The sequence below is a fragment of the Rhynchophorus ferrugineus genome, unplaced genomic scaffold (assembly GCF_030347505.1).
Source record: "Rhynchophorus ferrugineus isolate W39M unplaced genomic scaffold, kcgeb_rfMv2 rfM3, whole genome shotgun sequence".
NCBI classification, from domain to species: domain Eukaryota; kingdom Metazoa; phylum Arthropoda; class Insecta; order Coleoptera; family Curculionidae; genus Rhynchophorus; species Rhynchophorus ferrugineus.
In genome coordinates, this window is record NW_027472582.1 from 41,797,076 (window position 1) to 41,811,619 (window position 14,544).

Below are 14,544 nucleotides of genomic sequence, written 5' to 3' on the forward strand. Positions count from 1 at the left end.
ATTACGTTGCCGATTGCCAAATTGCATTATCTCTTATAGTTTCCGAGATATGGACTATCGACATCTGACAATATTGGCTCTGCTTCTAACTTGGGCCAGAATTGTAAAATGGTCTTATGAATTAGCGATTTCGTTCCAATTCACATTCCAAGTAATATTCGGCATGCTAATTACGCTGCCGATTGCCAAATTGCATTATCTCTTATAGTTTCCGAGATATGGACAATCGAAATTTTACACCTTAGAGTCTGTTTCTAACTGGGGTCAAAATTGTAAAATGGTCTTACGAATTAGCGATTTCGTTCCAATTCACATTCCAAGTAATATTCGGCATGCTATTTAGGCTGCCGATTGCCAAATTGCATTATCTCTTATAGTTTCCGAGATATGGACTATCGACATCTAACAATATAGGCTCTGCTTCTAACTTGGGCCAGAATTGTAAAATGGTCTTATGAATTAGCGATTTCGTTCCAATTCACATTCCAAGTAATATTCGGCATGCTAATTACGCTGCCGATTGCCAAATTGCATTATCTCTTATAGTTTTCGAGATATGGACTATCGACATCTGACAATATTGGCTCTGCTTCTAACTTGGGCCAGAATTGTAAAATGGTCTTATGAATTAGCGATTTCGTTCCAATTCACATTCCAAGTAATATTCGGCATGCTAATTACGCTGCCGATTGCCAAATTGCATTATCTCTTATAGTTTCCGAGATATGGACTATCGACATCTAACAATATTGGCTCTGCTTCTAACTTGGGCCAGAATTGTAAAATGGTCTTATGAATTAGCGATTTCGTTCCAATTCACATTCCAAGTAATATTCGGCATGCTGATTACGCTGCCGATTGCCAAATTGCATTATCCCTTATAGTTTCCGAGATATGGACTATCGACATCTAACAAAATTGGCTCTGCTTCTAACTTGGGCCAGAATTGTAAAATGGCCTTACGAATTAACGATTTCGTTCCAATTCACATTCCAAGTAATATTCGGCATGCTAATTACGTTGCCGATTGCCAAATTTCATTATCTCTTATAGTTTCCGAGATATGGACTATCGAAATCTGACAATATTGGCTCTGCTTCTAACTTGGGCCAGAATTGTAAAATGGTCTTATGAATTAGCGATTTCGTTCCAATTCACATTCCAAGTAATATTCGGCATGCTAATTACGCTGCCGAATGCCAAATTGCATTATCTCTTATAGTTTCCGAGATATGGACAATCGAAATTTTACACCTTAGAGTCTGTTTCTAACTGGGGTCAAAATAGTAAAATGGTCTTACGAATTAGCGATTTCGTTCCAATTCACATTACAAGTAATATTCGGCATGCTAATTACGTTGCCGATTGCCAAATTTCATTATCTCTTATAGTTTCCGAGATATGGACTATCGACATCTGACAATATTGGCTCTGCTTCTAACTTGGGCCAGAATTGTAAAATGGTCTTACGAATTAGCGATTTCGTTCCAATTCATATTCCAAGTAATATTCGGCATGCTAATTACGTTGCCGATTGCCAAATTGCATTATCTCTTATAGTTTCCGAGATATGGACTATCGACATCTAACAAAATTGGCTCTGCTTCTAACTTGGGCCAGAATTGTAAAATGGCCTTACGAATTAACGATTTCGTTCCAATTCACATTCCAAGTAATATTCGGCATGCTAGTTACGTTGCCGATTGCCAAATTTCATTATCTCTTATAGTTTCCGAGATATGGACTATCGACATCTGACAATATTGGCTCTGCTTCTAACTTGGGCCAGAATTGTAAAATGGTCTTACGAATTAGCGATTTCGTTCCAATTCATATTCCAAGTAATATTCGGCATGCTAATTACGTTGCCGATTGCCAAATTGCATTATCTCTTATAGTTTCCGAGATATGGACTATCGACATCTGACAATATTGGCTCTGCTTCTAACTTTGGCCAGAATTGTAAAATGCTCTTATGAATTAGCGATTTCGCTCCAATTCACATTCCAAGTAATATTCGGCATGCTAATTACGTTGCCGATTGCCAAATTGCATTATCTCTTATAGTTTCCGAGATATGGACTATCGACATCTGACAATATTGGCTCTGCTTCTAACTTTGGATTGTAAAATGGTCTTATGAATTAGCGATTTCGCTCCAATTCACATTCCAAGTAATATTCGGCATGCTAATTACGTTGCCGATTGCCAAATTGCATTATCTCTTATAGTTTCCGAGATATGGACTATTGACATCTAACAATATTGGCTCTGCTTCTAATTAGGGCCAGAATTGTAAAATGGTCTTATGAATAAGCGATTTCGCTCCAATTCACATTCCAAGTAATATTCGGCATGCTAATTACGTTGCCGATTGCCAAATTGCATTATCTCTTATAGTTTCCGAGATATGGGCTATCGAAATTTTACTCCTTAGAGTCTGTTTCTAACTGGGGTCAAAATTGTAAAATGGTCTTACGAATTAGCGATTTCGTTCCAAGTCACATTCCAAGTAATATTCGGCATGCTAATTACGCTGCCGATTGCCAAATTGCATAATCTCTTATAGTTTCCGAGATATGGATTATCGACATCTAACAATATTGGCTCTGCTTCTTACTTGGGCCAGAATTGTAAAATGGTCTTATGAATTAGCGATTTCGCTCCAATTCACATTCCAAGTAATATTCGGCATGCTAATTACGTTGCCGATTGCCAAATTGCATTATCTCTTATAGTTTCCGAGATATGGACTATCGACATCTGACAATATTGGCTCTGCTTCTAACTTGGGCCAGAATTGTAAAATGGTCTTATGAATTAGCGATTTCGTTCCAATTCACATTCCAAGTAATATTCGGCATGCTAATTACGCTGCCGATTGCCAAATTGCATTATCCCTTATAGTTTCCGAGATATGGACTATCGACATCTAACAAAATTGGCTCTGCTTCTAACTTGGGCCAGAATTGTAAAATGGCCTTACGAATTAACGATTTCGTTCCAATTCACATTCCAAGTAATATTCGGCATGCTAATTACGTTGCCGATTGCCAAATTTCATTATCTCTTATAGTTTCCGAGATATGGACTATCGACATCTGACAATATTGGCTCTGCTTCTAACTTGGGCCAGAATTGTAAAATGGTCTTATGAATTAGCGATTTCGTTCCAATTCACATTCCAAGGAATATTCGGCATGCTAATTACGCTGCCGATTGCCAAATTGCATTATCTCTTATAGTTTCCGAGATATGGACTATCGACATCTGACAATATTGGCTCTGCTTCTAACTTGGGCCAGAATTGTAAAATGGTCTTATGAATTAGCGATTTAGCTCCAATTCACATTCCAAGTAATATTCGGCATGCTAATTGCGCTGCCGATTGCCAAATTGCATTATCTCTTATAGTTTCCGAGATATGGACTATCGACATCTAACAAAATTGGCTCTGCTTCTAACTTGGGCCAGAATTGTAAAATGGTCTTACGAATTAACGATTTCGTTCCAATTCACATTCCAAGTAATATTCGGCATGCTAATTACGTTGCCGATTGCCAAATTGCATTATCTCTTATAGTTTCCGAGATATGGACAATCGAAATTTTACACCTTAGAGTCTGTTTCTAACTGGGGTCAAAATTGTAAAATGGTCTTACGAATTAGCGATTTCGTTCCAATTCACAGTCCAAGTAATATTCGGCATGCTAATTACGTTACCGATTGCCAAATTGCATTATCTCTTATAGTTTCCGAGATATGGACTATCGACATCTGACAATATTGGCTCTGCTTCTAACTTGGGCCAGAATTGTAAAATGGTCTTATGAGTTAGCGATTTCGCTCCAATTCACATTCTAAGTAATATTCGGCATGCTAATTTCGTTGCCGATTGCCAAATTGCATTATCTCTTATAGTTTCCGAGATATGGACAATCGACATCTGACAATATTGGCTCTGCTTCTAACTTGGGCCAGAATTGTAAAATGGTCTTATGAATTAGCGATTTCGTTCCAATTCACATTCCAAGTAATATTCGGCATGCTAATTACGCTGCCGATTGCCAAATTGCATTATCTCTTATAGTTTCCGAGATATGGACTATCGACATCTAACAATATTGGCTCTGCTTCTAACTTGGGCCAGAATTGTAAAATGGTCTTATGAATTAGCGATTTCGTTCCAATTCACATTCCAAGTAATATTCGGCATGCTGATTACGCTGCCGATTGCCAAATTGCATTATCCCTTATAGTTTCCGAGATATGGACTATCGACATCTAACAAAATTGGCTCTGCTTCTAACTTGGGCCAGAATTGTAAAATGGCCTTACGAATTAACGATTTCGTTCCAATTCACATTCCAAGTAATATTCGGCATGCTAATTACGTTGCCGATTGCCAAATTTCATTATCTCTTATAGTTTCCGAGATATGGACTATCGAAATCTGACAATATTGGCTCTGCTTCTAACTTGGGCCAGAATTGTAAAATGGTCTTATGAATTAGCGATTTCGTTCCAATTCACATTCCAAGTAATATTCGGCATGCTAATTACGCTGCCGAATGCCAAATTGCATTATCTCTTATAGTTTCCGAGATATGGACAATCGAAATTTTACACCTTAGAGTCTGTTTCTAACTGGGGTCAAAATTGTAAAATGGTCTTACGAATTAGCGATTTCGTTCCAATTCACATTCCAAGTAATATTCGGCATGCTAATTACGTTGCCGATTGCCAAATTTCATTATCTCTTATAGTTTCCGAGATATGGACTATCGACATCTGACAATATTGGCTCTGCTTCTAACTTGGGCCAGAATTGTAAAATGGTCTTACGAATTAGCGATTTCGTTCCAATTCATATTCCAAGTAATATTCGGCATGCTAATTACTTTGCCGATTGCCAAATTGCATTATCTCTTATAGTTTCCGAGATATGGACTATCGACATCTAACAAAATTGGCTCTGCTTCTAACTTGGGCCAGAATTGTAAAATGGCCTTACGAATTAACGATTTCGTTCCAATTCACATTCCAAGTAATATTCGGCATGCTAGTTACGTTGCCGATTGCCAAATTTCATTATCTCTTATAGTTTCCGAGATATGGACTATCGGCATCTGACAATATTGGCTCTGCTTCTAACTTGGGCCAGAATTGTAAAATGGTCTTACGAATTAGCGATTTCGTTCCAATTCATATTCCAAGTAATATTCGGCATGCTAATTACGTTGCCGATTGCCAAATTGCATTATCTCTTAGAGTTTCCGAGATATGGACTATCGACATCTGACAATATTGGCTCTGCTTCTAACTTTGGCCAGAATTGTAAAATGGTCTTATGAATTAGCGATTTCGCTCCAATTCACATTCCAAGTAATATTCGGCATGCTAATTACGTTGCCGATTGCCAAATTGCATTATCTCTTATAGCTTCCGAGATATGGACTATCGACATCTGACAATATTGGCTCTGCTTCTAACTTTGGCCAGAATTGTAAAATGGTCTTATGAATTAGCGATTTCGCTCCAATTCACATTCCAAGTAATATTCGGCATGCTAATTACGTTGCCGATTGCCAAATTGCATTATCTCTTATAGTTTCCGAGATATGGACTATCGAAATTTTACATCTTAGAGTCTGTTTCTAACTGGGGTCAAAATTGTAAAATGGTCTTACGAATTAGCGATTTCGTTCCAATTCACATTCCAAGTAATATTCGGCATGCTAATTACGCTGCCGATTGCCAAATTGCATAATCTCTTATAGTTTCCGAGATATGGATTATCGACATCTAACAATATTGGCTCTGCTTCTTACTTGGGCCAGAATGGTAAAATGGTCTTATGAATTAGCGATTTCGCTCCAATTCACATTCCAAGTAATATTCGGCATGCTAATTACGTTGCCGATTGCCAAATTGCATTATCTCTTTTAGTTTCCGAGATATGGACTATCGACATCTGACAATATTGGCTCTGCTTCTAACTTGGGCCAGAATTGTAAAATGGCCTTACGAATTAACGATTTCGTTCCAATTCACATTCCAAGTAATATTCGGCATGCTAATTACGTTGCCGATTGCCAAATTTCATTATCTCTTATAGTTTCCGAGATATGGACTATCGACATCTGACAATATTGGCTCTGCTTCTAACTTGGGCCAGAATTGTAAAATGGTCTTATGAATTAGCGATTTCGTTCCAATTCACATTCCAAGGAATATTCGGCATGCTAATTACGCTGCCGATTGCCAAATTGCATTATCTCTTATAGTTTCCGAGATATGGACTATCGACATCTGACAATATTGGCTCTGCTTCTAACTTGGGCCAGAATTGTAAAATGGTCTTATGAATTAGCGATTTAGCTCCAATTCACATTCCAAGTAATATTCGGCATGCTAATTACGCTGCCGATTGCCAAATTGCATTATCTCTTATAGTTTCCGAGATATGGACAATCGAAATTTTACACCTTAGAGTCTGTTTCTAACTGGCGTTAAAATTGTAAAATGGTCTTACGAATTAGCGATTTCGTTCCAATTCACATTCCAAGTAATATTCGGCATGCTAATTACGTTGCCGATTGCCAAATTGCATTATCTCTTATAGTTTCCGAGATATGGACTATCGACATCTGACAATATTGGCTCTGCTTCTAACTTGGGCCAGAATTGTAAAATGGTCTTATGAATTAGCGATTTCGCTCCAATTTACATTCCAAGTAATATTCGACATGCTAATTACGTTGCCGATGGCCAAATTGCATTATCTCTTATAGTTTCCGAGATATGGACAATCGAAATTTTACACCTTAGAGTCTGTTTCTAACTGGGGTCAAAATTGTAAAATGGTCTTACGAATTAGCGATTTCGTTCCAATTCACATTCCAAGTAATATTCGGCATGCTAATTACGTTGCCGATTGCCAAATTGCATTATCTCTTATAGTTTCCGAGATATGGACTATCGACATCTGACAATATTGGCTCTGCTTCTAACTTGGGCCAGAATTGTAAAATGGTCTTATGAATTAGCGATTTCGCTCCAATTTACATTCCAAGTAATATTCGGCATGCTAATTACGTTGCCGATTGCCAAATTGCATTATCTCTTATAGTTTCCGAGATATGGACAATCGAAATTTTACACCTTAGAGTCTGTTTCTAACTGGGGTCAAAATTGTAAAATGGTCTTACGAATTAGCGATTTCGTTCCAATTCACATTCCAAGTAATATTCGGCATGCTATTTACGCTGCCGATTGCCAAATTGCATTATCTCTTATAGTTTCCGAGATATGGACTATCGACATCTAACAATATAGGCTCTGCTTCTAACTTGGGCCAGAATTGTAAATGGTCTTATGAATTAGCGATTTCGTTCCAATTCACATTCCAAGTAATATTCGGCATGCTAATTACGTTGCCGATTGCCAAATTGCATTATCTCTTATAGTTTCCGAAATATGGACAATCGAAATTTTACACCTTAGAGTCTGTTTCTAACTGGGGTCAATATTGTAAAATGGTCTTACGAATTAGCGATTTCGTTCCAATTCACATTCCAAGTAATATTCGGCATGCTAATTACGTTGCCGATTGCCAAATTGCATTATCTCTTATAGTTTCCGAGATATGGACTATCGACATCTGACAATATTGGCTCTGCTTCTAACTTGGGCCAGAATTGTAAAATGGTCTTATGAATTAGCGATTTCGTTCCAATTCACATTCCAAGTAATATTCGGCATGCTAATTACGCTGCCGATTGCCAAATTGCATTATCTCTTATAGTTTCCGAGATATGGACAATCGAAATTTTACACCTTAGAGTCTGTTTCTAACTGGGGTCAAAATTGTAAAATGGTCTTACGAATTAGCGATTACGTTCCAATTCACATTCCAAGTAATATTCGGCATGCTATTTACGCTGCCGATTGCCAAATTGCATTATCTCTTATAGTTTCCGGGATATGGACTATCGACATCTAACAATATAGGCTCTGCTTCTAACTTGGGCCAGAATTGTAAAATGGTCTTACGAATTAGCGATTTCGTTCCAATTCACATTCCAAGTAATATTCGGCATGCTAATTACGTTGCCGATTGCCAAATTGCATTATCTCTTATAGTTTCCGAGATATGGACTATCGACATCTGACAATATTGGCTCTGCTTCTAACTTGGGCCAGAATTGTAAAATGGTCTTATGAATTAGCGATTTCGCTCCAATTCACATTCCAAGTAATATTCGGCATGCTAATTACGTTACCGATTGCCAAATTGCATTATCTCTTATAGTTTCCGAGATATGGACTATAGACATCTAACAATATTGGCTCTGCTTCTAACTTGGGCTAGAATTGTAAAATGGTCTTATGAATTAGCGATTTCGTTCCAATTCACATTCCAAGTAATATTCGGCATGCTAATTACGCTGCCGATTGCCAAATTGCATTATCTCTTATAGTTTCCGAGATATGGACAATCGAAATTTTACACCTTAGAGTCTGTTTCTAACTGGGGTCACAATTGTAAAATGGTCATACGAATTAGCGATTTCGTTCCAATTCACATTCCAAGTAATATTCGGCATGCTAATTACGCTGCCGATTGCCAAATTGCATTATCTCTTATAGTTTCCGAGATATGGACAATCGAAATTTTACACCTTAGAGTCTGTTTCTAACTGGGGTCAAAATTGTAAAATGGTCTTACGAATTAGCGATTACGTTCCAATTCACATTCCAAGTAATATTCGGCATGCTATTTACGCTGCCGATTGCCAAATTGCATTATCTCTTATAGTTTCCGGGATATGGACTATCGACATCTAACAATATAGGCTCTGCTTCTAACTTGGGCCAGAATTGTAAAATGGTCTTACGAATTAGCGATTTCGTTCCAATTCACATTCCAAGTAATATTCGGCATGCTAATTACGTTGCCGATTGCCAAATTGCATTATCTCTTATAGTTTCCGAGATATGGACTATCGACATCTGACAATATTGGCTCTGCTTCTAACTTGGGCCAGAATTGTAAAATGGTCTTATGAATTAGCGATTTCGCTCCAATTCACATTCCAAGTAATATTCGGCATGCTAATTACGTTGCCGATTGCCAAATTGCATTATCTCTTATAGTTTCCGAGATATGGACTATCGACATCTAACAATATTGGCTCTGCTTCTAACTTGGGCTAGAATTGTAAAATGGTCTTATGAATTAGCGATTTCGTTCCAATTCACATTCCAAGTAATATTCGGCATGCTAATTACGCTGCCGATTGCCAAATTGCATTATCTCTTATAGTTTCCGAGATATGGACTATCGACATCTAACAATATTGGCTCTGCTTCTAACTTGGGCCAGAATTGTAAAATGGTCTTACGAATTAGCGATTTCGTTCCAATTCACAGTCCAAGTAATATTCGGCATGCTAATTACGTTGCCGATTGCCAAATTGCATTACCTCTTATAGTTTCCGAGATATGAACTATCGACATCTAACAATATTGGCTCTGCTTCTAACTTGGGCCAGAATTGTAAAATGCTCTTACGTATTAGCGATTTCGTTCCAATTCACATTCCAAGTAATATTCGGCATGTTAATTACGCTGCCGGTTGCCAAATTGCATTTTCTCTTATAGTTTCCGAGATATGGACTATCGACATCTAACAATATTGACTCTGCTTCAAACTTGCGCCAGAATTGTAAAATGGTCTTACGAATTAGCGATTTCGTTCCAATTCACATTCCAAGTAATATTCGGCATGCTAATTACTTTGCCGATTTCCAAATTGCATTATCTCTTATAGTTTCCGAGATATGGACTATCGACATCTGACAATATTGGCTCTGCTTCTAACTTGCGCCAGAATTGTAAAATGGTCTTATGAATTAGCGATTTGGCTCCAATTCACATTCCAAGTAATATTCGGCATGTTAATTACGTTGCCGATTGCCAAATTGCATTATCCCTTATAGTTTCCGAGATATGGACTATCGACATCTGACAATATTGGCTCTGCTTCTAACTTGCGCCAGAATTGTAAAATGGTCTTATGAATTAGCGATTTCGCTCCAATTCACATTCCAAGTAATATTCGGCATGCTAATTACGTTGCCGATTGCCAAATTGCATTATCTCTTATAGTTTCCGAGATATGGACAATCGACATCTGACAATATTGGCTCTGCTTCTAACTTGGGCCAGAATTGTAAAATGGTCTTATGAATTAGCGATTTCGTTTAAATTCACATTACAACTAACATTCGGCATGTTAATTACGCTGCCGATTGCCAAATTGCATTATCTCTTATAGTTTCCGAGATATGGACTATAGACATCTAACAATATTAACTCTGCTTCTAACTTGCGCCAGAATTGTAAAATGGTCTTACGAATTAGCGATTTCGTTCCAATTCACATTCCAAGTAAAATTCGGCATGCTAATTACTTTGCCGATTCCCAAATTGCATTATCTCTTATAGTTTCCGAGATATGGACTATCGACATCTGACAATATTGGCTCTGCTTCTAACTTGCGCCAGAATTGTAAAATGGTCTTATGAATTAGCGATTTGGCTCCAATTCACATTCCAAGTAACATTCGGCATGTTAATTACGTTGCCGATTGCCAAATTGCATTATCTCTTATAGTTTCCGAGATATCGACAATCGAAATTTTACACCTTAGAGTCTGTTTCTAACTGGGGTCAAAATTGTAAAATGGTCTTACGAATTAGCGATTTCGTTCCAATTCACAATCCAAGTAATATTCGGCATGCTAATTACACTGCCGATTGCCAAATTGCATTATAACTTATAGTTTCCGAGATATGGACTATCGACATCTGACAATATTGGCTCTGCTTCTAACTTGCGCCAGAATTGTAAAATGGTCTTATGAATTAGCGATTTCGTTTCAATTCACATTCCAACTAACATTCGGCATGCTAATTACGTTGCCGATTGCCAAATTGCATTATCTCTTATAGTTTCCGAGATATGGACTATCGACATCTAACAATATTGGCTCTGCTTCTAACTTGGGCCAGAATTGTAAAATGGTCTTACGAATTAGCGATTTTGTTCCTATTCACATTCCAAGTAATATTCGGCATGCTAATTACATTGCCGATTGCCAAATTGCATTACCTCTTATAGTTTCCGAGATATGGACTATCGACATCTGACAATATTGGCTCTGCTTCTAACTTGCGCCAGAATTGTAAAATGGTCTTATGAATTAGCGATTTCGTTCCAATTCACATTCCAACTAATATTCGGCATGCTAATTACGTTGCCGATTGCCAAATTGCATTATCTCTTATAGTTTCCGAGATATGGACTATCGACATCTAACAATATTGGCTCTGCTTCTAACTTGGGCCAGAATTGTAAAATGGTCTTACGAATTAGCGATTTTGTTCCTATTCACATTCCAAGTAATATTCGGCATGCTAATTACATTGCCGATTGCCAAATTGCATTACCTCTTATATTTTCCGAGATATGGACTATCGACATCTGACAATATTGGCTCTGCTTCTAACTTGCGCCAGAATTGTAAAATGGTCTTATGAATTAGCGATTTTGTTTCTATTCGCATTCCAAGTAATATTCGGCATGCTAATTAGGTTGCCGATTGCCAAATTGCATTATCTCTTATAGTTTCCGAGATATGGACTATCGACATCTGATAATATTGGCTCTGCTTCTAACTTGGGCCAGAATTGTAAAATGGTCTTATGAATTAGCGATTTCGTTCCAATTCACATTCCAAGTAATATTCGGCATGCTAATTACGTTGCCGATTGCCAAATTGCATTATCTCTTATAGTTTCCGAGATATGGACTATCGACATCTTACAATATTGGCTCTGTTTCTAACTGGGGCCAAAATTGTAAAATGGTCTTACGAATTAGCGATTTCGTTCCAATTCACATTTCAAGTAATATTCGGCATGCTAATTACGTTGCCGATTGCCAAATTGCATTATCTCTTATAGTTTCCGAGATATGGATTATCGACATCTGACAATATTGGCTCTGCTTCTAACTTGGGCCAGAATTGTAAAATGGTCTTATGAATTAGCGATTTCGTTCCAATTCACATTCCAAGTAATATTCGGCATGCTAATTACGCTGCCGATTGCCAAATTGCATTATCTCTTATAGTTTCCGAGATATGGACAATCGAAATTTTACACCTTAGAGTCTGTTTCTAACTGGGGTCAAAATTGTAAAATGGTCTTACGAATTAGCGATTTCGTTCCAATTCACATTCCAAGTAATATTCGGCATGCTATTTACGCTGCCGATTGCCAAATTGCATTATCTCTTATAGTTTCCGAGATATGGACTATCGAAATTTTACACCTTAGAGTCTGTTTCTAACTGGGGTCAAAATTGCAAAATGGTCTTACGAATTAACGATTTCGTACCAATTCACATTCCAAGTAATATTCCGCATGCTAATTACGTTGCCGATTGCCAAATTGCATTATCTCTTATAGTTTCCGAGATATGGACTATCGACATCTGACAATATTGGCTCTGCTTCTAACTTGGGCCAGAATTGTAAAATGGTCTTACGAATTAGCGATTTTGTTCCTATTCACAATCCAAGTAATATTCGGCATGCTAATTACATTGCCGATTGCCAAATTGCATTACCTCTTATAGTTTCCGAGATATGGACTATCGACATCTGACAATATTGGCTCTGCTTCTAACTTGCGCCAGAATTGTAAAATGGTCTTATGAATTAGCGATTTCGCTCCAATTCACATTCCAAGTAATATTCGGCATGCTAGTTACGTTGCCGATTGCCAAATTGCATTATCTCTTATAGTTTCCGAGATATGGACTATCGACATCTGACAATATTGGCTCTGCTTCTAACTTGGGCCAGAATTGTAAAATGGTCTTATGAATTAGCGATTTCGTTTCAATTCCCATTACAACTAACATTCGGCATGCTAATTACGTTGCCGATTGCCAAATTGCATTATCTCTTATAGTTTCCGAGATATGGACAATCGAAATTTTACACATTAGAGTCTGTTTCTAACTGGTGTCAAAATTGTAAAATGGTCTTACGAATTAGCGATTTCGTTCCAATTCACATTCCAAGTAATACTCGGCATGCTAATTACGTTGCCGATTGCCAAATTGCATTATCTCTTATAGTTTCCGAGATATGGACTATCGACATCTGAAAATATTGGCTCTGCTTCTAACTTGGGCCAGAGTTGTAAAATGGTCTTATGAATTAGCGATTTCGCTCCAATTCACAATCTAAGTAATATTCGGCATGCTAATTACGTTGCCGATTGCCAAATTGCATTATCTCTTATAGTTTCCGAGATATGGACAATCGAAATTTTACACCTTAGAATCTGTTTCTAACTGGGGTCAAAATTGTAAAATGGTCTTACGAATTAGCGATTTCGTTCCAATTCACATTCCAAGTAATATTCGGCATGCCAATTACGTTGCCGATTGCCAAATAGCATTATCTCTTATAGTTTCCGAGATGTGGACAATCGAAATTTTACACCTTAGAGTCTGTTTCTAACTGGGGTCAAAATTGTAAAATGGTCTTACGAATTAGCGATTTCGTTCCAATTCACATTCCAAGTAATATTCGGCATGCTAATTTCGCTGCCGATTGCCAAATTGCATTATCTCTTATAGTTTCCGAGATATGGACTATCGACATCTGACAATATTGGCTCTGCTTCTAACTTGGGCCAGAGTTGTAAAATGGTCTTATGAATTAGCGATTTCGCTCCAATTCACATTCTAAGTAATATTCGGCATGCTAATTTCGTTGCCGATTGCCAAATTGCATTATCTCTTATAGTTTCCGAGATCTGGACTATCGACATCTGACAATATTGGCTCTGCTTCTAACTTGGGCCAGAGTTGTAAAATGGTCTTATGAATTAGCGATTTCGCTCCAATTCACATTCTAAGTAATATTCGGCATGCTAATTTCGTTGCCGATTGCCAAATTGCATTATCTCTTATAGTTTCCGAGATATGGACAATCGAAATTCTACACCTTAGAGTCTGTTTCTAACTGGGGTCAAAATTGTAAAATGGTCTTACGAATTAGCGATTTCGTTCCAATTCACATTCCAAGTAATATTCGGCATGCTAATTACGCTGCCGATTGCTAAATTGCATTATCTCTTATAGTTTCCGAGATATGGACTATCGACATCTAACAATATTTTCTCTGCTTCTAACTTGGGCCAGAATTGTAAAATGGTCTTACGAATTAACGATTTCGTTCCAATTCACATTCCAAGTAATATTCGGCATGCTAATTACGCTGCCGATTGCCAAATTTCATTATCTCTTATAGTTTCCGAGATATGGACAATCGAAATTCTACACCTTAGAGTCTGTTTCTAACTGGGGTCAAAATTGTAAAATGGTCTTACGAATTAGCGATTTCGTTCCAATTCACATTCCAAGTAATATTCGGCATGCTAATTACGCTGCCGATTG